Here is a 26973-nt window from a genome sequence, read left to right as displayed (position 1 = left end):
CATGGCTATGGGTATGTGGACCCACTAGGCCGCTCCACCGTAGCGTAGTATTAGCAGGCCAAACAACAGTCAATTAAAGTCTTTAAGAGAGGAGCATCTGGGTAGAAGATAGGCAGACACTCGGCGTGACAGACACTTGGCATGATGACACTTGGCACAGATGACAGTTGGCACAGATAACAAACTTGACTCCGAAATTACACTTCGCACTGGAAGAAATACAATTACTGAATACGGGATACAGGAGATGGAATACGGAAACACTGGTACATGATACAACACATGGGACCACTTTCTAAACGAACATGGGTAGACACAACAATGCTCAGGCTTAGGAAGGAGGGCAGGATGGATTTAAATAGGACAGGGTGAACAGGGATAGACTATTGAAGATTATAGGGTTGGCCCTTTAAGAGGTCACTAGGGCGCGCACCCTACGGCAGTGAGCAAGTGGCGGGAGCAGTACATGCCGGTGTCCCCGAAGAGGAGGAGGAGGGCAACGCCGGCACGGAGGTAATAGATGGCAGCATTACAGTATACCTCAATGCACATAATAACTTAATATGTTTTAATTATACTAATACTACATGCAGTACTAGTACAATATGTTACAATACTATCCTTATACCCACCCACGTACCTAAACATACATATAAAATACTGTACACTGACACTTGATTCTATGTCCCTCCCCACCTGGCTCTAACTGTCCCTGTAACTAAAGGGTTACACAATAAAGAGCTGTAGGGAAAGAGAAAGGGCAAATGGTAGGTTGTATGCCAGTGAAGGGGTTAACTTTTTTAGCTGCTGAATGGAAAGGGTTGCAGTAGGGAGGTTTTTCTAGTTTAGTGTAGCATTAATACAGCTTCTGCTAGAGGAGGTTTAACGGTTAAACCAATGTACAGGTATTGAAGGATAAATGTGCAGGGCTATGGGAGGTAAATATGATGACAGGGCACCAAGGGGTTAAATGAATGGGGAGAAGGGTAGGATAATGACCAGAGGAAATGCTGGCTGTATAGGGGGAGAGAAAAAGTTAAGTGCAGCTGCTGCAGCACATGGAGAAGGGAAGGATGCTTAGCGTTGATCTGGAGGGAGCAGGAGGTCCTTCATTGGTGGTGGTAGGGAAGCAAGAGAGATACAAGTGTCATACTCTGGATTATTTAAACCCTCCCGTCCACTTCTATATGACATCACAAAGGGGGGGGGGGGAGGGGAAGGCCGTGGGACCCTCATAGGTCGATATATATATCTACACACATATGTCCATAGATATAAATATATAAAACACTTCCCTTTACAGGGGATGTCCACACACTTTTGGCCATAGAGGGCATCTCTAGGGCAAAGTATTGGTAGTGCTATAACTCTCTAGAGCGCAGTATTTGTGGCAGGCACACTATTGGGGGGCAGCAAACTCTGAGGCGAGTCATTGTTTGACTGCATCGGATCAGTACTGTACTCATTCAGATGGTCTGCACCTTTATGATGTGTGGTAGCATTTCAGTTTGTGAAACATCTCCAAGCATAACCTTAGTTTTACTTTAGTTTTGCTTATATTGCTTGAAATAAGATGAAATAGTTATAAGAGTTCTGAACTGCCAGAAGCAGACTTTATTATGTATTTTATTGTGTACAGTCTCTGTGTGCACGGAGTTATTCTCTCCTAGAAACAATCTTTTTAGAGGAGAATACCTCCATTCATACGGCATCCAATGGAGCATGCCATTATTTTTTTTCCACCAGACTAGTACAGAATTTGACAGAAGAAAAAAAAAGCTGTGTGCCTCTCTATGCAAGAGGCATACAGAGGTACTGTAGTGTGCTTATACACCTCTATTACAACTATATACAAAACAGAGCCGTAATATATCTAAGTCTTTAAAGCTAATGTCCAATGAGGGACTTTACAAAAAAAAATTAGGAAATAGCTACAAAGCAATTCTATAATAATACTATTATTTGAATTACAGTTTTAAATTGTAAAGGGAAGTATTCATATCTATCTATCTATCTATCTATCTATCTATCTATCTATCTATCTATCTATCTATCTATCTATCTATCTATCTGTCTGTCTGTCTGTCTGTCTGTCTGTCTGTCTGTCTGTCTGTCTATCTATTTCTCCAAATTCTAGCATTTCTGCTGCCTGAGGTGAAAACTTCAATGGTGCCCCCCAGATTTTGAGTGACATCCCCCTGGCTGTTCTACATAACTACCATTCTCCTCAAAGTCTTTCTGATGAGCCATTGCCTTGTACTCCTCTGGCATGTGCGGCGCAGCGATGAAGCTGGGCAGGGTACACCTCGCTGCACGGTGCATGACTAAGTAGTACAAGTCAATGGCGCATACGAGAAAGTTGTATCAGCCAGGGGGATGTCAATTAAACATGGAAAGGTGGGTTTGGAGGCAGGACTATGTGACTCTTCAGGATAGAAGCACCACCCCACGACCCTTTAATGAGTAATTAGCATATAGTGCGCACCATTTTAAAAGTTGATTTTATAGATTTTGCTGCATCTGAAAAAAACATACAGGGGAATGTGTAAAAATATTGTCAGGTCATGTATTACCGCATGGAGTCAGTTCAAGGGGGTTAAAACTACCAAACAGGTTCCCATTACATATACAATGAATTGAAAACAACTCCATCTGCCCTGCAATTTTGTTATTATAAATATATGCTATATAATTACAGCATCAGAACCAATTTCTGACATATACGGCTCCAGAACCAAGTTCATATATATATATATATATATATATATATATATATATATATACAGTACCAGTACCAAGCTCATTACATATATACGGTACCAGAACAAAGCTCAGTACATATATACAGCACCAGAACAAAGCTCAGTACATATATACAGCACCAGAACAAAGCTCAGTACATATATATAGCACCAGAACAAAGCTCAGTACATATATACAACACCAGAACCAGGCTCAGTACATAAATCCAGCACCAGAACTAAGCTCAGTACATAAATACAACACCAGAACAAATACTGATCAATTTAGTGCAACCCCTGTCATATAGGTTTGGGAGTTGCTGTTTCACAAAAAAAATCATATCACAATCAAACCACCCATCATCTCGCTGAAGATCATACAGTGACTACATTACTGATTAGAGGCAGAATAAACATTTACATTAAGTGACTCAGGTCACGTCTCAGATTCTAGTTTTTTTTTTTCACTTTTCTTCCCCATCTGGTACAGACGTCTATGATGACTTCTCCCAGCCACAACCCATTTCTGCAGTTTTCTGCTCAGATGTCTTCAGCTTCTCACTTTAAAACATTACAGCACCTATAAACAGAGATAAAATTACCAACGCCTCTAAATATAATAGCGACATATAATGCACCTCTAATTATAATAGCGCCATACACTGTGTCCCTGATTATAATAATACCATACACTGTGTTCCACACACAAACACAGACCGTGCCCCCCTGTAGATAGTGCCCCCATAGCCCCCCTGTAGAAAGTGACCCCCTAGAGCCTCTGTAGATAGTGCCCTACATAGAAGCCCCTGTAGATAGTGCCCCACATATGGACTCCAGAGCTGCAAGGCAATAGTGCTAACCACTGAGCCACCAGGCTGCCCTACATATAGCTCCCCTACATATAGCTCCAGCCCTGTATATAGTGTCCAAAATATAGCCCACCCCTGTAGATAGGGCCCTACAAATAGCTCCCCCTATAGATAGTGCTCCACATATAGCCCCCTGTAGATAGTGTATCACATATAGCTCCCCCTGTATATAGTGTCCCACATATAGATAGTAGAAACATGTAGATAGTGTCCCACATATAGTGTCCCACCCCTGTAGATAGTGCACTACATATAGCTCCCCTATAGATAATGCTCCATATATAGCCCACCCCTGTAAATAAAGCCTCACATATAGCTCCTCCCTGTATATAGGGTCCCACATATAGTCCACCCCTGTAGATAGTGCCCTACAAATAGCTCCCCTTGTAAATAGTGCTCCAGAGCCTCACATATAAAGCTCCCCTGTAGTTAATGCCACTCAGTTTTATTTTTTTTTAAAACACAAAACTTTACATACTCACATGACCACGTTCCCGTGCCGTCCGGTGACAATGCAGACCTGCTCTTTTCTGAGCAGGTTTGCTGGTGGGTTAAACCACGCAAGCGGCCGGACGACCTATAGCCATTGAAAGGCGCTGATTGACAGGGCAGAATGACTTGCTCCATCAATCAGCACCTTTTAACAACGGAAGTGGCGTGATGACGTCATCACGCCGCTAACGTCATTGAAAGGCGCTGATTGTCAGGGCAGAATCAGCGACTTTCAACAACGGAAGCGTCAACTTGCCACTAGCATCGTTGAAAGGCGCTGATTGGCGGGGCAAGTGATTTTGCCCTGCCAATGAGCGTCATTGTAAGTCGCTGAATGGTCGGGCACGGACCAATCAGCGCTAATGCATGTAATTGTATCTGAGTGCTATAGACCCAGGTGCAATTAGTGCAAGGGGGCGGTAGTTTCAGTGGCGCCGCCGCCGCCCTCTCAGAGAGGCAGCAGGTCGCTGCCTAAGGCGAGATGAGCTCATCTCACCTCTTGGACGGTGTGGACCTGTATCTATCTATCGATCTATCTATCTATCTATCTATCTATCTATCTATCTATCTATCTATCTATCTATCTATCTATCTATCTATCTATCTTTTTCTTTAATTGTCCCATTAGGCATGTGTGTATATTCACACATATGCCATGGGAAAGTGCCCAAGGTACACTGCACAGGGGACAGTTGGCTTCCTGCCAGCTGTCCTGTCCAGTTTTACTGTCCCCTCTTTACTTGAAGAGTGAGCTCTCCTGACATCAATGCTAATGCCCTCACCAAAGCTCGGCTCCTATCTCACCCTGCCGCTCCAGAGCTCGGCCTCCAGCTGATTCATCACCACCACCGGTACTGACTGATTAAGTATTCCATGGGCCCTGTTCCCCAAACTTTGGCCCCACTTCCCCACAGCCGCTCTGCCGTGTCTATAGTGAACACCACCTTTCTGTGTGAGCATTAACAAATGGGTGTTACGATTCCCCTTGTCAAAGGACTGTGTCCCTACATACTGACAGTCTCCAACCATCGCTGACTGTATCACAATGTGCAGGGACACATCGTCTTGACAATGGGAATGGTAACACGCATTTGTCTATTAGTCCTAGGTACATAAAGACTTTATGTGGAATACAAGTATTTCCTATAACAGACATGTCAAGAGAGGTGACAAATCTTTGTGATAGTGATTAAAATGTGTTTCAATTATTCCATTTTGTATAGACTCCATCTTGTATATCTGGCATCCAACTTGTATCCTAACAGAATCCATTTTGTGATTAAGATGTCATGTTGCTTTAAGCCAATATATCCATGCCAGCATTGTCTGAAACAATTATATGTTTTTGTTCATGCGCTGCATGTTTAGGCCCTGTTCACACTGTTTTTTGACATGTGTCTTTCTCGATATGGAGTATATAGATAAATATTTACCCATTTTATTATGAGAAAAGGAGTCTACCATCTGCTAATGTCTGGAAGGAACAGTTTTTAAACTGCAAGAGTGGGGGTAGTTTCACCCATTAGCCTGGATTAGAGATGAGCGAACTTATAAAAAAAGTTCGGTTCGGCTGGTTCGCCGAATTTCTTGAAAAAGTTCGATTCGGACCGAACCTGTAATACAAGAAAGCCCCTAAAAATCCTGTATAACACTGTTTAAAAGCCCTAGAAGCCCTGTATAACACTCTTAGGTCACCCATGAGTGTATCCAAGTACTTTTGAGCTGTCTTTAAGGCAAAGTTAGTGTCAAAGTTACGCCAACATGTATGGCTATAGGAAAACGGATGGGACACGGTGATAACTAACAGAAACCACTGCACTTGTGCTTGTTCTATGCTTAATGCATTGTTAAAAAAGGTACCAAAATTAACCATTTTTGGCGGCAGATGCCTGCCAGGGTTCATACATATAAGGTGGTAAAAGAAGAAGCAATGACTTTTGACAAGCCCTCAAAAAATTGACCCTTTATGGTGGCAGATGCCTGCCGGGGTTCATCCATACATGGATGTAAAAGCAACAAGCAATGGCTTTTCACAAGCCCTCCAAAAATTTACCCTTTTTATTGGCAGATGCTGCCGGGGTTCATCCATACATGGATGTAAAAGCAACAAGCAATGGCTTTTCACAAGCCCTCCAAAAATATACCCTTTTTATTGGCAGATGCCTGCCGGGGTTCATCCATACATGGATGTAAAAGCAACAAGCAATGGCATTTGACAAGCCCTCCAAAAATGTACCCTTTTTATTGGCAGATGCCTGCCGGGGTTCATCCATACATGGATGTAAAAGCAACAAGCAATGGCTTTTGACAAGCCCTTCAAAAATGTACCCTTTTTATTGGCAGATGCCTGCCGGGGTTCATCCATGCATGGATGTAATGTAAAAGCAACAAGCAATGGCTTTTGAGTGCAAGCCCTTCAAAAATGTACCCTCTTTATTGGCAGATGCCTGCCGGGGTTCATCCATACATGGATGTAAAAGCAACAAGCAATGGCTTTTCACAAGCCCTCCAAAAATTTACCCTTTTTATTGGCAGATGCCTGCCGGGGTTCATCCATACATGGATGTAATGTAAAAGCAACAAGCAATGGCTTTACACAAGCCCTCCAAAAATATACCCTTTTTATTGGCAGATGCCTGCCGGGGTTCATCCATACATGGATGTAATGTAAAAGCAACAAGCAATGGCTTTTGACAAGCCCTCCAAAAAATTACCCCTTTTATTTGCAGATGCCAATCCAGGCCCTCCAGGCCTGCTTGTAGCAGACGGCAGTGGAGGTGTATTGGTGGTAGTAGAGGTAGCCAACGGACAGCAAGGGTGGTAGTAGTAGTAGCAGCACATTAAAAAAAGACACTGGACAGTCACAGGACAAAGCCCTGTGGTGGGGCAGGCCTCAGGCCTGCTTGTAGCAGACGGCAGTGGAGGTGTATTAGTGTTAGTAGAGGTAGCCAACGGACTGAAAGGGTGGTAGTAGTAGTAGCAGCACATTAAAAAAAGACACTGGACAGTCACAGGACAAAGCCCTGTGGTGGGGCAGGCCTCAGGCATGCTTGTAGCAGACGGCAGTGGAGGTGTATTGGTGGTGGTAGAGGTAGCCAACAGACAGCAAGGGTGGTGGTAGTAGTAGTAGTAGCAGCACATTAAAATAGACTGGACAGTCACAGGACAAAGCCCTGTGGTGGGGCAGGCCTCAGGCCTGCTTGTAGCAGATGGCAGTGGAGGTGTATTGGTGGTAGTAGAGGTAGCCAACAGACAGCAAGGGTGTTGGTAGTAGTAGTAGTAGTAGTAGTAGTAGTAGTAGTAGTAGCAGCACATTAAAAGAGACTAAACAGTCACAGGACAAAGCCCTGTGGTGGGGCAAGCCTCAGGCCTGCTTGTAGCAGACGGCAGTGGAGGTGTATTGGTGGTAGTAGAGGTAGCCAACAGACAGCAAGGGTGGTAGTAGTAGTAGCAGCACATTAAAAAAAAGACACTGGACAGTCACAGGACAAAGCCCTGTGGTGGGGCAGGCCTCAGGCCTGCTTGTAGCAGACGGCAGTGGAGGTGTATTGGTGGTAGTAGAGGTAGCCAACAGACAGCAAGGGTGGTGGTAGTAGTAGTAGTAGTAGTAGTAGCAGCACATTAAAAGAGACTGGACAGTCACAGGACAAAGCCCTGTGGTGGGGCATGCCTCAGGCCTGCTTGTAGCAGACGGCAGTGGAGGTGTATTGGTGGTAGTAGAGGGAGCCAACAGACAGCAAGGGTGGTAGTAGTAGTAGCAGCACATTAAAAGAGACTGGACAGTCACAGGACAAAGCCCTGTGGTGGGGCAGGCCTGCTTGTAGCAGACGGCACTGGGGGTGGATTGGTGGTAGAAGTAGTAGCAGCACGAACAGCGGCACATTAAAAAAAGAGTGGACAGGACAGAATCCCGTAGTAGCAGGCGGCAGTAGCAGGCGGCAGCAGCAGCAGCAATGTCAGATCTAATCAGTGGCATCAGGCACAGGGGTTTTAAAATCCTCACCGATCCACGCTTGATTCATTTTCAGAAACGTGAGATTTTCCAAGCTGTTGGCGGACAATCTTGTTCGCTTAGGGGTGACGAAGCCCCCTGCCGCGCTGAATACCCTCTCTGATGCTACACTGGAGTGTGGACAAGACAGTACACCCATGGCAAACTGGGCCAGTTCTTGCCAATGATCCAATCTGCTGACCCAGAAGTCCATGGGGTCTGGGATCAGCATTTCTGACGGAGAAAGGGCACAGTCCAGGTACGAGTGAACCTGGTTGTTTAGGTGCTGCACCTGGTGATTGTGAACATCCCTTTGGTGACTACGATGAGTGTCAGGTCGGGGTATTGGATGTAAAAATGTTGTCATCATATTTTCCAAACTGAATTGGCTGCTGCGGCTGCTGCCGCTGCTGCCGCCTATTGCAGAGGTAGCTCTGCCAGAGGCGGTGGAACGATGAGACAGTGGGGAGCGAAGAGTGGCCCCCCGGTCAGACATGCTTGCAGCAGGTGTTTGCCGTTTGAAAGCCGTGACAAGCCGTGGCTGCATAGCTTCTCTCGATAATAAGCCAATTTTGCCTCCCTCTCGGAAGGCGCAAAAAACTCCCCCATTCTTGCTTTATACCGAGGGTCTAAAAGTGTGGCTATCCAGTACTCATCTCTTTGCTTCATGCTAACAATACGACAGTCAGCGCGCAAGTAACGAAGCATACAGCTCGCCATCCTGGCCAGCGTTTCAGAGGGCCCGGTTGGTTTCATTTTCGCCCCATACTGCCATGGTTGTCCATCATCAAGGTCGTCGTCAGACTCGTCATCACCATCACTGTCATGTTGTGCGGCTGCCTCGTTCCCTATCCCTTCCTGTGATTCCATCTCCAAATCCAGCTCCTCTTCAGGTCCTGTTTCCTCATCCTCATCCTCCTCCTCCTCCTCAACATCCATAGCCAGATGTGATCCTTCCTCCATCCTTTGCTGAATCATCGCTGTGAGCGTTTGCTCCATAATGAATATCAGCGGCATAACATCGTTCATTCCGCTAGCGTCACGGCTCACAAATCGTGTGGCCTCTTCAAAGGGCCTCAAAACGCGACATGCGTCTCTAACCAGCTGCCAGTGCATGAGCTCGAAATTACACTGGCTCCAAACGCTGCCCGTCTGCTGCATCAGGAAATCATTCACGGCTTTCCGCTGCTCGTACAGACGGTCCAACATGTGCAGGGTGGAATTCCAGCGTGTTGGAACGTCGCAAATCAGGCTGTGTTCTGGGAGATTGTTTTGATGCTGCAAGTCCAGGAGGGCATACTTAAATGCATACGAACGTCTAAAGCGAACGCAAACCCTCCTGGACATGGCCAGCACACCCTTCAAACCAACATATGACTTTAAGAAGCGTGTTATGACCAGATTGATCACAGGTTCCATGCAAGGAGCGTGTGTCAGGTGACCTAGACGCAGTGCAGCCACAACGTTCTTGCCGTTATCAGAGACAACATTGCCCAGTGTGAGTTTCAGAGGAGACAGCCAGCGTGCGATTTCCTCCTTGATGCACAGCAGCAGCTCCTGCCCTGTGGTGCGGTGGTGCATCGGACTGCAAAATATTGACCCAGTGGGCCGTGATAGACATGTACTGTCCCTGCCCATAGTTGCTGCTCCACGTGTCGACGGTGGCATGTACACTGCTGCACACGGATAATTGCAAGGTCTGGCACACCTTTTCCTCCACGTGTTTGTGCAAGGCAGGGGCAGCTGTTTTGGAGAAGTAATGTCGGCTAGGTATTCTCCACCTAGGCTGAGCGCACGCCATCAATTGCTTGAAGCCGGCGGAGTCGACCAGGTGGTACGGCAGCGACTGCACCACCAACAACTTAGCCAGGTGTGAATTAAGCCGCACGACAAGTGGATGACTGGGTATATATTGTTGCTTATTGGACAACGATTCCGTAATGGATAACTGACGGGACGTAGGAGGAGCACTAGATGACAGTGATGATGATGACAACGACATGGTGGATAAGGCCTGGCTACTACTTAGATGACAGGGACTCTGAGCAGCAGCAGCAGTGGCAGAGGGGTCTTCATTAGATGTACATGATGATGGTGGGGCATGTCGATTGTCCCACATGGCCTTGTGATGCCGCTCCATGTGTTTACGTAGAGCGGTAATTCCTACGTTGCTGCCCTGCCCATGCCTTACTTTCTGCTTGCAGATACGGCACTGTGCCATTTTTTCGTCCTCCGGGAAGGTACAGAAAAATTGCCACACGGCAGAGTACCGTAAAGAGGTAGTACCACGTCCACCACCACCACCACCCGAGCTTGCCGCTTGTCTGGCAGGCTTTTTCGGGAGCCTACACCAGCATCAGTGTCGCCGTCACCGGCTCCTGAGCTGACCCTACCGCTGCAAGGTTTTGCAGATTGACTTCTGCCCCTACCTCGGCTTGGCTGTTTATCACTGCCAGTGCCGCCACTACTACCCTCCTCCTCTGACGCCGTCATCACCTCGTCACCTGTCCTGTCTAAAACAACATCATCATCATAGCCCTCCTCATCATCCCCGCCACTTCTGTCACTGTGTTGTGTATGTGATGTGACATCATGGCGGGCTCCATGCCCCCCCTCATTACTGCGTCTGCCACCACGGCTACCACCACCAACACCCCCACTACCACAGCTATGCGTCTCGGACACCGCTTCCACCTCCACCACCACCGCAACACACTCCGTTGGCTGACTCGCGGAAAACAAATCATCATCACTATGTTGATCAGTATCTTCCTTCGCACCCGAGGAGATGTCTCTTAGGACTCTCAGGAAAGAGGGCTTCCCGCTAGGAAGGGGGAGTGAAGACATAGATGATGGAATGGAAATGCTAGAAATACCCATATTACTACTGTCACTGTGCCAAGGAACTGTAGAGGATCTGGAATCCAACGAAACCTGGCTTGAAGCCAGATCATCAGAGTCTTCCTGCTGAGATGACCGCGAGCCAGCCAACCAGTCCACAATGGCCGTATTGTCTAAAGTAACCCGCCCACTGGAGGAGATGGACAAGTCTGGCTTGCTGATACTGCTACTACTACCAGCAGGCACATGGCTGCTGCTACTAGTGGAACTGGGCACATGTCTTGTGCCACAAATTCTGGTACTGGGTCTGGCACCAGCAGATCCAACATTTGGACTGGAAGAGGACACGGCATGGGTGTTTTTTCCTCTACCCCGTCCTTTCACAACCTTTTTTTTACCAGACATTACACTGCTGGAGTGCAGCAAGTTGAATAAAAACCCGGGGGATGAGCCCCTTCTAGAAGCGTATTCACACATTGGCTTGGCAAATGGCAATGAATGAGAATTTCTATCAGCCACACCGCGGTGCACTCAGGGAATGCTGGGGCTTGTAGTACTACTACAAAGGCTGCCTGTATTGCAAGTTGGATTGTTATTTGTTATGTTAACGGTCGGGGATGAGCCCCTTCTAAAAGGGTATTCACACTGACACTGGCTTGGCAAATGGCAATGAATGAGAATTTCTATCAGACATGTCGCGGTGCACTCAGGGAATGCTGGGCGTTGTAGTACTACGTCTACTACAAAGGCTGCCTGTATTGCAATTTGGATTGTTATTTGTTTGTTATGTTAACGGCCGGGGATGAGCCCCTTCTAAAAGTGTATTCACACACTGACACTGGCTTGGCAAATGGCAATGAATGAGAATTTCTATCAGCCACGCCGCAATGCACTCAGGGAATGCTGGGCGTTGTAGTACTACGTCTACTACAAAGGCTGCCTGTATTGCAAGTTGGATTGTTATTTGTTTGTTATGTTAACGGCAGGGGATGAGCCCCTTCTAAAAGCGTATTCACACACTGACACTGGCTTGGCAAATGGCAATGAATGAGAATTTCTATCAGCCACGCCGCGGTACACTCAGGGAATGCTGGGCGTTGTAGTACTATGTCTACTACAAAGGCTGCCTGTATTGCAAGTTGGATTGTTATTTGTTTGTTATGTTAACGGCCGGGGATGAGCCCCTTCTAAAAGAATATTCACACACTGACACTGGCTTGGCAAATAGCAATGAATGAGAATTTCTATCAGCCACGCCGCGGTGCACTCAGGGAATGCTGGGCGTTGTAGTACTACGTCTACTACAAAGGCTGCCTGTATTGCAAGTTGGATAGTTATTTGTTTGTTATGTTAACGGCCGGGGATGAGCCCCTTCTAAAAGCGTATTCACACACTGACACTGGCTTGGCAAATGGCAATGAATGAGAATTTCTATCAGCCATGCCGCGGTGCACTCAGGGAATGCTGGGCGTTGTAGTACTACATCTACTACAAAGGCTGCCTGTATTGCAATTTGGATTGTTATTTGTTTGTTATGTTAACGGCCGGGGATGAGCCCCTTCTAAAAGCGTATTCACACACTGACACTGGCTTGGCAAATGGCAATGAATGAGAATTTCTATCAGCCACGCCGCAATGCACTCAGGGAATGCTGGGCGTTGTAGTACTACGTCTACTACAAAGGCTGCCTGTATTGCAAGTTGGATTGTTATTTGTTTGTTATGTTAACGGCAGGGGATGAGCCCCTTCTAAAAGCGTTTTCACACACTGACACTGGCTTGGCAAATGGCAATGAATGAGAATTTCTATCAGCCACGCCGCGGTGCACTCAGGGAATGCTGGGCGTTGTAGTACTACGTCTACTACAAAGGCTGCCTGTATTGCAAGTTGGATTGTTATTTGTTTGTTATGTTAATGGCTGGGGATGAGCCCCTTCTAAAAGCGTATTCACACACTGACACTGGCTTGGCAAATGGCAATGAATGATAATTTCTATCAGCCACGCCGCGGTGCACTCAGGGAATGCTGGGCGTTGTAGTACTACGTCTACTACAAAGGCTGCCTGTATTGCAAGTTGGATTGTTATTTGTTTGTTATGTTAACGGCCGGGGATGAGCCCATTCTAAAAGCGTATTCACACACTGACACTGGCTTGGCAAATGGCAATGAATGAGAATTTCTATCAGCCACGCCGCGGTGCACTCAGGGAATGCTGGGCGTTGTAGTACTACGTCGACTACAAAGGCTGCCTGTATTGCAATTTGGATTGTTATTTGTTTGTTATGTTAACGGCCGGGGATGAGCCCCTTCTAAAAGCGTATTCACACACTGACACTGGCTTGGCAAATGGCAATGAATGAGAATTTCTATCAGCCATGCCGCGGTGCACTCAGGGAATGCTGGGCGTTGAAGTACTACGTCTACTACAAAGGCTGCCTGTATTGCAATTTGGATTGTTATTTGTTTGTTATGTTAACGGCAGGGGATGAGCCCCTTCTAAAAGCGTATTCACACACTGACACTGGCTTGGCAAATGGCAATGAATGAGAATTTCTATCAGCCACGCCGCGGTGCACTCAGGGAATGCTGGGCGTTTTAGTACTACGTCTACTACAAAGGCTGCCTGTATTGCAAGTTGGATTGTTATTTGTTTGTTATGTTAACGGCCGGGGATGAGCCCCTTCTAAAAGCGTATTCACACACTGACACTGGCTTGGCAAATGGCAATGAATGAGAATTTCTATCAGCCACGCCGCGGTGCACTCAGGGAATGCTGGGCTTTGTAGTACTACGTCTACTACAAAGGCTGCCTGTATTGCAAGTTGGATAGTTATTTGTTTGTTATGTTAACGGCCGGGGATGAGCCCCATCTAAAAGCGTATTCACACACTGACACTGGCTTGGCAAATGGCAATGAATGAGAATTTCTATCAGCCACGCCGCGGTGCACTCAGGGAATGCTGGGCGTTGTAGTACTACGTCTACTACAAAGGCTGCCTGTATTGCAAGTTGGATAGTTATTTGTTTGTTATGTTAACGGCCGGGGATGAGCCCCTTCTAAAAGCGTATTCACACACTGACACTGGCTTGGCAAATGGCAATGAATGAGAATTTCTATCAGCCATGCCGCGGTGCACTCAGGGAATGCTGGGCGTTGTAGTACTACATCTACTACAAAGGCTGCCTGTATTGCAATTTGGATTGTTATTTGTTTGTTATGTTAACGGCCGGGGATGAGCCCCTTCTAAAAGCGTATTCACACACTGACACTGGCTTGGCAAATGGCAATGAATGAGAATTTCTATCAGCCATGCCGCGGTGCACTCAGGGAATGCTGGGCGTTGTAGTACTACGTCTACTACAAAGGCTGCCTGTATTGCAAGTTGGATTGTTATTTGTTTGTTATGTTAACGGCAGGGGATGAGCCCCTTCTAAAAGCGTATTCACACACTGACACTGGCTTGGCAAATGGCAATGAATGAGAATTTCTATCAGCCACGCCGCGGTGCACTCAGGGAATGCTGGGCGTTGTAGTACTACATCTACTACAAAGGCTGCCTGTATTGCAATTTGGATTGTTATTTGTTTGTTATGTTAACGCTCGGGGATGAGCCCCTTCTAAAAGCGTATTCACACACTGACACTGGCTTGGCAAATGGCAATGAATGAGAATTTCTATCAGCCACGCCGCAATGCACTCAGGGAATGCTGGGCGTTGTAGTACTACGTCTACTACAAAGGCTGCCTGTATTGCAAGTTGGATTGTTATTTGTTTGTTATGTTAACGGCAGGGGATGAGCCCCTTCTAAAAGCGTTTTCACACACTGACACTGGCTTGGCAAATGGCAATGAATGAGAATTTCTATCAGCCACGCCGCGGTGCACTCAGGGAATGCTGGGCGTTGTAGTACTACGTCTACTACAAAGGCTGCCTGTATTGCAAGTTGGATTGTTATTTGTTTGTTATGTTAATGGCTGGGGATGAGCCCCTTCTAAAAGCGTATTCACACACTGACACTGGCTTGGCAAATGGCAATGAATGATAATTTCTATCAGCCACGCCGCGGTGCACTCAGGGAATGCTGGGCGTTGTAGTACTACGTCTACTACAAAGGCTGCCTGTATTGCAAGTTGGATTGTTATTTGTTTGTTATGTTAACGGCCGGGGATGAGCCCCTTCTAAAAGCGTATTCACACACTGACACTGGCTTGGCAAATGGCAATGAATGAGAATTTCTATCAGCCACGCCGCGGTGCACTCAGGGAATGCTGGGCGTTGTAGTACTACGTCGACTACAAAGGCTGCCTGTATTGCAATTTGGATTGTTATTTGTTTGTTATGTTAACGGCCGGGGATGAGCCCCTTCTAAAAGCGTATTCACACACTGACACTGGCTTGGCAAATGGCAATGAATGAGAATTTCTATCAGCCATGCCGCGGTGCACTCAGGGAATGCTGGGCGTTGAAGTACTACGTCTACTACAAAGGCTGCCTGTATTGCAATTTGGATTGTTATTTGTTTGTTATGTTAACGGCAGGGGATGAGCCCCTTCTAAAAGCGTATTCACACACTGACACTGGCTTGGCAAATGGCAATGAATGAGAATTTCTATCAGCCACGCCGCGGTGCACTCAGGGAATGCTGGGCGTTTTAGTACTACGTCTACTACAAAGGCTGCCTGTATTGCAAGTTGGATTGTTATTTGTTTGTTATGTTAACGGCCGGGGATGAGCCCCTTCTAAAAGCGTATTCACACACTGACACTGGCTTGGCAAATGGCAATGAATGAGAATTTCTATCAGCCACGCCGCGGTACACTCAGGGAATGCTGGGCGTTGTAGTACTATGTCTACTACAAAGGCTGCCTGTATTGCAAGTTGGATTGTTATTTGTTTGTTATGTTAACGGCCGGGGATGAGCCCCTTCTAAAAGCGTATTCACACACTGACACTGGCTTGGCAAATGGCAATGAATGAGAATTTCTATCAGCCACGCCGCGGTGCACTCAGGGAATGCTGGGCTTTGTAGTACTACGTCTACTACAAAGGCTGCCTGTATTGCAAGTTGGATAGTTATTTGTTTGTTATGTTAACGGCCGGGGATGAGCCCCATCTAAAAGCGTATTCACACACTGACACTGGCTTGGCAAATGGCAATGAATGAGAATTTCTATCAGCCACGCCGCGGTGCACTCAGGGAATGCTGGGCGTTGTAGTACTACGTCTACTACAAAGGCTGCCTGTATTGCAAGTTGGATTGTTATTTGTTTGTTATGTTAACGGCCGGGGATGAGCCCCTTCTACAAGTGTATTCACACACTGACACTGGCTTGGCAAATGGCAATGAATGAGAATTTCTATCAGCCACGCCGCAATGCACTCAGGGAATGCTGGGCGTTGTAGTACTACGTCTACTACAAAGGCTGCCTGTATTGCAAGTTGGATTGTTATTTGTTTGTTATGTTAACGGCAGGAGATGAGCCCCTTCTAAAAGCGTATTCACACGCTGGCTTGGTAAATGGCAATGAATGAGAATTTCTATCAGCCACGCCGCAATGCACTCTGGGAATCGTGGGCGTTGTAGTACTACGTCTACTACAAAGGCTGCCTGTATTGCAAGTTGGATTGTTATTTGTTTGTTATGTTAATGGCCGGGGATGAGCCCCTTCTAAAAGCGTATTCACACACTGACACTGGCTTGGCAAATGGCAATGAATGAGAATTTCTATCAGCCACGCCGCAATGCACTCAGGGCATGCTGGGCGTTGTAGTACTACGTCTACTACAAAGGCTGCCTGTATTGCAAGTTGGATTGTTATTTGTTTGTTATGTTAACGGCCGGGGATGAGCCCCTTCTAAAAGCGTATTCACACACTGACACTGGCTTGGCAAATGGCAATGAATGAGAATTTCTATCAGCCACGCCGCAATGCACTCAGGGAATGCTGGGCGTTGTAGTACTACGTCTACTACAAAGGCTGCCTGTATTGCAAGTTGGATTGTTATTTGTTTGTTATGTTAACGGCCGGGGATGAGCCCCTACTAAAAGCGTATTCACACACTTGCTTGGCAAATGGCAATGAATGAGAATTTCTATCAGCCACTGTGCACTGACTCAGGGAATGCTGGGCGTTGTAGTACTACAAAGCCTGCCTGTATTGCAAGTTGGATGCAACATGGATGAGCCCCTTATAAAAGTGTATTCACACACTGGCTGAGTAGTGAGTAGTGGATGAGCCCCTTCGATTGCTGGATTCCTGCCTTTTAGATTCCTAAAGCTTTCCCTTACTGCACAGAGGTTCTATCCCTACAGCTCCTGTCTCTAAAATCGCCGCTGAGCTCCATGCATAGACTTTTATTGCAGGCTTGAGCCCGCCCCTATGCTGCCTCCCGATTGGCTGGGAGAGCTGTTTGCAAGGCATTATGGGGTAGCCTGATGTCAGGCGATATTGTGAAATCCTTGATTTTTGATGTAACATGTGTCAGGCGCCAAAATGTAGCCGGGTTCGGTCAAAACGGGTTCGGCCGTACCCGGTGAAGTTCGGATTCGCTGCGAACCGAACTTTTCCCGATGTTCGGACCGAAACCGTGTTCGGTTGTCCCGGTTCGCTCATCTCTAGCCAGGATGATCTGGTATATTTTCGGAAATTATAGTTGTATATTTAAAAAGGGTGTAGACTTGATTCAGACAATCATTTATAATGTGACAATGACTCTGGTTCAGCCAATAGCACACATTGAGAAGATGTTCGTACTGAGCCAATAAGAGGCCAATCATATCTGCGAAGATTCGTATACACTGCTCTCGTGTTATTTATACAAATTATTTCATTCATCAAATTATTTCATGCTTTATTTGTCCATTATCTGCCTTTAAATAAATACCATCTCCTCTGATGGAGTAGTCTTGTATCTTTATCTATATATTATAGAGTACACTAACCAATATGATATCGTAATAAATTCTCGTCTTTCTATGTGATAGTAGTAAATGAGGAGATCCGATATATATCGTCATGGTGATGATGCCTGTTTATATAGAGTACCTCTAGCTATATGGGTGCTTTATATACCATACACTACTATTTATATGGTCAACTATATATTTTTTTCACTTACCAGCGGAGTTACGTTACGATAAGATTGATATATAACATGAAAGGTAGAGCTGCCCTCTTCCAAGATGGCGACTTGTATTAGGATGGAGTTATGCGCATGCGCGAACTGACGCAATGCACTATGACTCATATCAACGTCCGATAGGATGTGACGTAATTCATGGACTTGCGCAATAGAGAGTGTGAAACGCCATCAGCCGATCCAGTGAGGGTAGGATGTTTTTAATGTTTTATTATAAACACCTGTTTTGATATTACTTACATGCTATTACACACATATAGCCCATCCTATTGATTGGCCCTTTTAAAGTAATATGCTGTTTACACTATGCACATGCAACACTCTATATATATATATATATATATATATATATATATCCCTATGTATGTATCACTATACTCACTAGGGATCCTATTAACACAATTTTATATACGCTTGTCCTACTGTTTGTTCACGATTTTATGAAATGTATGTAATTGGTTTTGTAATTTTGAACTGCATATATATGTGCTTTGTGTGTCACACTGTTATGCTTGAGAAAGGCTCATACTGAGCTGAAACGTTGCACGTGGAATAAAAGGATTGTTTTTTCAAATATATGGTAGTGCTGCCTCACTTTCCTTTGCTCTAGTTGTGGGGTCACTTTTGGACTGTGACCCAGGAGGCGTGCACCTGTCTTTGAAAATATTTTTGGGACCCTGTGCTGCTGATCTATATCTGTCTACTGTCCATATATAGAGTCCCGGGCAGGGCACTAGTATAGGCTCTGCTTTGGGATTCTGGGGAAGCCTCTGACATCACTGTCCATATACGGACATTGATGTCAGATGCTTTCCCAGAGCCAGAGTTCCAGAGCAGAGCGCTAGTATAGGCTCTGCTCCGGGACTCTGGGGAAGCCTCTGACATCACCACTCCTAGAAGGAGCCCAAATGGAGCTATCTTCTAGGAGTGGTGTGTGTGTTTGTGTGTGCGTGTGTGTGTGTGCGTGCGTGCGTGCGTGCGTGTGTGCGTGTGTGTGTGTGTGTGGCACTATCTATAAGGGGTGTGTGTGGCATTATTCTACAGAGGGCACTCTGGCATTATCTACAGAGGGTACTGTGGAAGTATCTATAGAGGGCACTGTGGTATTATCTACAGCGGGCACTGTGGCATTATCTACAGATGGGTGTGTGGCAGTATCTACAGAAGGCACTGTGGCTTTATCTAGGGGAGGGTGGTATTATCTACAAAGGGCACTGTGGCATTACCTAAGTACTTGTGGGTGTGCGGCAGTATCTGTAGAGGGCAATGTGGCAGTATCTACAAAGGGCATTGTGGCATTATCTACAGAGGGCACTGTGGCGTTATCTACAGGTGGGTTTGTGGCAGTATCTACACAGGGCAATGTGGCAGTATCTACAGAGGGCACTGTGGCATTATCTACAAAGGACACTGTGGCATTATCTACAAAGGGCACTGTGGCATTATCTACAGGTGGGTGTGTGGCAGTATCTACAAAGGGTACTGGTGCATTATCTACAGAGGGCTTTGTGGCACTTTCTAAAAAGCTGCTGCCCAATCTTGACATTCTTGTATCTGCCAAACGCTGCCATCTGAGCCACTGAACTGCATTTAGCGACACTTAAACTGGAAAACTGGATTGTTAAAATAAGCACATGGAGTAAACTCGCAAATTTCCGTTAAGTTTAAACCCAGCGGTATAATTATAGTAATTTAGTATTGTTATAGTAATGTAGCATTATTCTAGTAATGTAGTATTGTTATATTAGTTCAAATAACTAATTGATTAACAATAATTTTGTATTGTATCAAATTTAAAAGTAATGCGGCTCGTCAACTTCACATTATTTCTATGTGTGGCCCACTTACCCGGCCGAGTTTGAGATCCCTGCTCTAAACTGTCATAGACAACATGAGGGGTCTCAAAGCAGTTGAACATTTTTTTAATTCTTTTCTTTCACAGCTTCTCAATGTTATCCTTAGATGCAATTATTTCTTGTTTGGTGATGATTTTTATTATCAATTGCAGAGGACCGCAATGGTGCCCAGTATGGCACCTACTTATGCCAATATCTACATGTACACACTCGAGGAGGCTTGGGTCTATGTATCCCACCACTTCAGATGGCTCTACAGCTCCCTTAGACCAATGGCGCATGTGTGGAAATGCGCCATGCAGTCTGGGTACCCTGAAAGAGCTAGTCTTTCTACTCTTCCGCAATAGTGCGGCACGGGTGCCGTTATGGCAGCTTATACATCTGCGAATACTGCAAGGTAACTACTTTTAATTAGACTATGTATACATTTTAGAGATTTATGTGACCAATTACATGTTTACTAGTGATTAACACTTGTTTTTTACACTGTATATGTTTTATACTATGTTAGAGTTTGTGACTAGGAAGTCATTCTAGGAATTGAGATTATAGATGGATATACACGATTGATATATTACCTATACATTGTATACGTATGATATTATATTGCTTACACTGATGATTGAATGTGTTTTGACAGATTGACACTATGATATACACCTTGTTATTGCACCATGTTACTTGCTTGAGAAAGGCTCTAGTAAACAGAGCTGAAATGTTGAACTGAGGGCAATAAAGTGCCCTTAATTTTTTTCACTTGATTCTATGGAGTGATGCCTGAATTTTTTTATTCATATATATATATATATATATATATAGCAGTAATGCATACTTATTTATATTTAGCGGTTTAGGTTACATTGGTGTTCACAGTGTGCTATCGCCATTCTTTTTCTGCTGTATATTTGCAGTCACAGGTGCATACACATTTTATATCATTTTGTTGGCATGTGCTGTTCAAACTTTTGTGTTGTTTATGTGATCCATATATGTGGGGTTAGTGACTGCCTCCATTTTCTGTTCTTGCACTCCTCCCATTCTACCCTGGGTGATTTAAATTAGTTTAATGCTGGTTCCTACCATCCCCAGGTATATATGTAGGCTTAGTCCAAGTTCTGGGTGTATGTGCAGAGTAGGTCCCCACCTATGGAGGACGCCTTGTCGTGGCAGGTGGGCAAACACTTTTTGATCAAAATGAACCTCCCTATTATAAGTAGATTTAGCAGTAAGGCATATTTATTTATATTTAGTGGTTTAGGTTGCATTGGTGTTCGCAGTGTGCTGCCGCCATTCTTCTTCTGATATATATACACTACCGTTCAAAAGTTTAGGGTCACTTAGAAATTTCCATATTTTTTAAAGAAAAGCACAGTTTTTTTCAATGAAGATAACATTAAATTAATCAGAAATACACTCTATACATTGTTAATGTGCTAAATCACTATTCTAGCTGCAAACGTCCGGTTTTTAATGCAATATCTACATAGGTGTATAGTGGCCCATTTCCAGCAACCATCACTCCAGTGTTCTAATGGTACATTGTGTTTGCTAACTGTGTTAGAAGGCTAATGGATGATTAGAAAACACTTGAAAACCCTTGTGCAATTATGTTAGCACCGCTGTAAACAGTTTTGCTGTTTAGAGGAGCTATAAAACTGACCTTCCTTTGAGCTAGTTGGGAATCTGGAGCATTACATTTGTCGGTTCGATTAGACTCTCAAAATGGCAAGAAAAAGAGAGCTTTCATGTGAAACTCTACAGTCTATACTTGTTCTTAGCAATGAAGGTTATTCAATGCGAGAAATTGCCAAGAAACTGAAGATTTCCTACAACGGTGTGTACTACTCCCTTCAGAGGACAGCACACACAGGCTCTAGCCAGAGTAGAAAGAGAAGTGGGAGGCCCCGCTGCACAACTGAGCAACAAGACAAGTGCATTAGAGTCTCTAGTTTGAGAAATAGACGCCTCACAGGTCCTCAACTAGCAGCTTCATTAAATAGTACCCGCAAAACAGCCAGTGTCAACGTCTACAGTGAAGAGGTGACTCCAGGATGCTGGCCTTCAGGGCAGAGTGGCAAAGAAAAAGCCATATCTGAGTCTGGCTAATAAAAGGAAAAGATTAATATGGGCAAAAGCACACAGACATTGGACAGAGGAAGATTGGAAAAAAGTGTTATGGACAGACGAATCAAATTTGAGGTGTTTGGATCACACAGAAGAACATTTGTGAGACGCAGAACAACTGAAAAGATGCTGGAAGAGTGCCTGACGCCATCTGTCAAGCATGGTGGAGGTAATGTGATGGTCTGGGGTTGCTTTGGTGCTGGTAAAGTGGGAGATTTGTACAAGGTAAAAGGGATTTTGAATAAGGAAGGCTATCACTCCATTTTGCAACGCCATGCCATACCCTGTGGACAGCGCTTGTTTGGAGCCAATTTCATCCCACAACAGGACAATGACCCAAAGCACACCTCCAAATTATGCAAGAACTATTTAGGGAAGAAGCAGGCAGCTGGTATTCTATCTGTAATGGAGTGGCCAGCGCAGTCACCAGATCTCAACCCCATAGAGCTGTTGTGGGAGCAGCTTGACCGTATGGTACGCAAGAAGTGCCCATCAAGCCAATCCAACTTGTGGGAGGGCTTTCTGGAAGAATGGGTTGAAATTTCTCCCGATTACCTCAGCAAATTAACAGCTAGAATGTCAAAGGTCTGCAATGCTGTAATTGCTGCAAATGGAGCATTCTTTGACGAAAGCAAAGTTTGAAGGAGAAAATTATTATTTCAAATAAAAATCATTATTTCTAACCTTGTCAATGTCTTGACTATATTTTCTAGTCATTTTGCAACTCATTTGATAAATATAAGTGTGAGTTTTCATGGAAAACACAAAATTGTCTGGGTGACCCCAAACTTTTGAACGGCAGTGTGTGTATATATATATATATATATATATATAATGGATCCATCAGCACCGGCAAACTGTGGGTGCAGGCCCCCGGGAACAGACCAAGTTCCAAATTACGTAGTATTCAAAAAATAGGCAGCACTCTGTAGTAAATGTGGAAAAAAAGTGGGTACTTTTATTGCCCCCTGTGCAACGTTTCAGCTCTGTCCTCTAGAGCCTTTCTCAAGCCAAGATACAATATTGATTGGTTTCTGGGCGACGATTGTAAGTTGAAAATATTCTAACTTGAAACTATAACTCTATGGAAAATTAGTAATTGGTTCCAACACCCCCAAATGTCAACCACAGATAAGAAAAAAAGATGATTAAGTAGATAATTAATGCAGATAAAGCAAGTTCTCACATATAAAAGTCAGAAATACTGTAGCTGCTGGAGTCTGTAAATCACTTTCTAGGATAAAGACAGGAGCTTTTCAGGAGCCTGTACGGTACACAGTGTACCGGAAATATAATACAGAGCCACCTTCACCTGGTCTACAAAGGAGCGACTGGCACAGGTAAAGAGCAGTACAAGACATGTAGTACTATACTGTAAAGAGGCGCTACTAGACAGTAAATCAGGGCATGCACTACATTACAACAGGTGTTTTACCAGTAAAATGTGCATGCTGATTGGTTGATTTTGTGGCATTGTATGTTGAATGTGGCTTCAAGTTACAATGGCCCAGAAAATACCATTGTATGTTCAAAATATTGTAACCTGAGGCCTTTACATGTATGTATATATATATACACATGTATATATATATATATACATATATATATATATATATATATATATAAAATATATATATATAAAAGTATATATATATATACACAGTATGTGTGTGTAAAATTATATGTGCATATACATACAGCTCACAGCTGTCCCCACTGTCCCACAGCAGTTCCTCTCTCCTCACATGTAACCCCTTCCCTGTCATCTCCCCTCTCCAGCCCTACTCCCATAACCCCTTCACTGCCATCTCCCCTATAGCTAGTCCTTCCTTGCAGTTCCCCTCTCTAAAGCCCTACAGCTCCTTATCATCCCATACCTTATGGTTTCCTTAGTTAAAGTGACAGTTAAAGCCAGGTGTGAGACGGACACAACTTAGTGAGGGTACTGTGTATGTACTGTGTATATGTACTGTATATGTATATGTAGGTACATTGGTGGGTAATAGTATAGTGTAACAATATATTCCTGGGATTGTTCATATATAGTTAATGTATTGTGCCACATATAGTATTAGATTTCTTATTACATGTTGATGGTTATTATATGTATTGAAGTGTACTGATAATATACCGTGTTTATATATGTTCTGCAAAGTATTGTGTTTGTTACTTAGTGTATACACACAGCGTTACTAAAGGTTATAGAATGTTAGTAAAGGATAAAAAGAGGTAAACTAGGAAAACCCTAGCGACCCTAGTACAAAAGGCGTTACCGATATTAACTGACATCAGTCAGCAAATATACTACCATTTAACAGAATTACAACAGTTTGTTGGCTTCATCCTATATTCCTTAACTGCTAGCATGGAATTCATTTTAAAATGATTTTCTGTAATTTCAGGAATATTTAGATTTATTATCCATAAGGCGAGAAATTGAGTGTCTTGGGCTCCGCATTAAAGAGCCGCAGGGACTCCATGTGCCATTGCATGGCCTTCTTAACCCCTTCCCGCTCCTGGACGTACTATTAGGTCATGGTAGCTGTATCGTTCGCGCTCCATGACCTAATAGTACGTCTCGGGAGTAACGGCCGTTTCGGCCGTCCTCCCGACACATACAGGAGCTGTGACAGCTGCTGTCTCGTACAGCAGCTGCCACAGCTCCTACAGCGGGGACCGATCGCTGTGTCCCCGCTGATTACCCCCTTAAAAGCCGCGTTCAATAGAGATCGCGGCTTTTTAGGGGTTAAGCTACCATCGCCGGCCTGCTACACGATAGCGACCGGCGATGGTTACTATGGCAACCGGACACCAAACAATGACGTTCGGCTATGCCATCGACGGAAGCCTACTGGGTCCTGACAAAGTCAGGACCCACTATGCTTGCTGTCAGTGAGTAGCTGACAGCTCTGATACACTGCACTACGCATGTAGTGCAGTGTATTAGAATAGCGATAAGGGCCTCCTGCCCTCAAGTCCCCATGAAACACAAATTAATAAAGTAAAAAAAAAGTTTAAAAAAGTTGTGTAACAATAAGAAAATAAACGTTTTATAAGTAATACAAATAAAAATCCCCCTTTTTCCCCTATCAGTCCTTTATTATTAATAAACCGTACCAGAATCACAATTGTTTGGTCACTTCACCTCCCAAAAAATGGAATTAAAAGAGATCAAAAAGTCGCAAGTACCTAAAATGGAGATGATTGAAACTACAGTTAGTTACGCAAAAAATAAGTCCTCGCACGGCTTTATTGATGGAAAAATAAAAAAGTTCTGGCTCTTAGAATATGGTTACACAAAAAGTGAATGATTTTTTACAAAACTTATTTTATTGTGCAAACGCCATAAGACATAAAAAAACTATAAACATCTGGTATCGCCATAATCGTATCGCCACGCAGAATAAAGTGAATATGTCATTTATAGCGCACGGTGAACGCTGTAAAAAAAATAGAATAAAATACAATAGTAGAATTGCTGTTTTTTAGTCACCACGCCACCTAAAAATAATTTAAAAACTGATCAAAAAGCCGCAATCACCCCAAGAAAACTACAATGGATTCCTCAAGGGGTCTAGTTTCAAAAATGGGGTCACTTTTGGGGGGTTTCCACTGTTTTGGCACCACAAGACCTATTCAAACCGGACATGGTGCCTAATAAAAAAGAGGCCTCAAAATCCACTAGGTGCTCCTTTGCTTTGGAGGCCGGTGCTTCAGTCCATTACCGCACTAGCTCCACATTTGGGATATTTCTCTAAACTGCAGAATCTGGGCAATAAGTATTAAGTTGCGTTTCTCTGATAAATCCTTTTTTGTTATAGAAAAAAATGGTATAAAAAGTATTTTCTGACAAAAATAAATATGTAAATTTCACCTCTACTTTGCTCTAAATTCCTGTGAAACACCTAAAGTTCATAAACTTTCTAAATACTGTTGTGAATACTTTGAGGGGTCTAGTTTCTAAAATGGGGTGTTTGATGGGGGTGTCTAATATATAGGCCCCTCAAAGCAACTTCAGAACTGAACTGGAATCTAAAAAATAATAATAATGAGGCAATACTTCGCTTCTAATGAGCATTGCCTACTCCAAGATGACCCCAGTTTTGACCATTTATATAAACGGAGACCCCTATTAGACCGTTTCAGTGCCCGGTTTTCCCAAGCATACACCACCGAGACGTGTATTTCTATTGATGAGTCCTTGGTACATTTTAAGGGGAGGCTTCAATTCCGCCAGTACCTGCCGGGTAGGAGGGCAAGATATGGTGTGAAGATGTATAAGCTGTGCGAGAGTGCATCAGGGTATACCTACAAATTTAGGATATATGAAGGGAAGGACACCAGTGCTCAGCCCCCAGAATGTCACCCCCTCTTACTGGGAGTCAATGCAAAAATTGTGTGGTATTTGGTGCACCCACTGCTGGACCAGGGTTACCAACTCTACCTGGATAATTTTTATACCAGCGTCCCACTCTTCAAGTGCCTCGCTTCCACAAGTACTACGGCATGTGGCACTGCTAGAAGAAATCTGAGAGGCCTCCCTAAGACTCTGCTTGGGCAAACACTCAGAAGGGGTGAGAGCAGGGCACAATCTAGCAGCAACATATTGTGTGTCAAGTACAAGGACAAGAGAGATGTCCTTGTATTGACAACAATACATGCCCACACCAGTGCCCATGTACCTGTATGAGGTACCAGTACAGACACCCCCAAACCAGACTGCATCCTGGACTACAATAGGTACATGGGAGGGGTGGACTTGTCAGATCAAGCCCTAAACTCCTACAGCGCCATGCGGTGTGTTATAAGAAGCTGGCCGTGCACATCATACAGATGGCATTGTACAATGTGTACGTCCTACGTCGATGTGCAGGCCAGACGGGAACTTTCCTGGAATTTCAAGAGGTGGTTATCAAGA

This window comes from Rhinoderma darwinii, chromosome 2, assembly GCF_050947455.1.
Source record: "Rhinoderma darwinii isolate aRhiDar2 chromosome 2, aRhiDar2.hap1, whole genome shotgun sequence".
NCBI lineage: Eukaryota > Metazoa > Chordata > Amphibia > Anura > Rhinodermatidae > Rhinoderma > Rhinoderma darwinii.
This window is presented reverse-complemented; position numbering follows the sequence as displayed.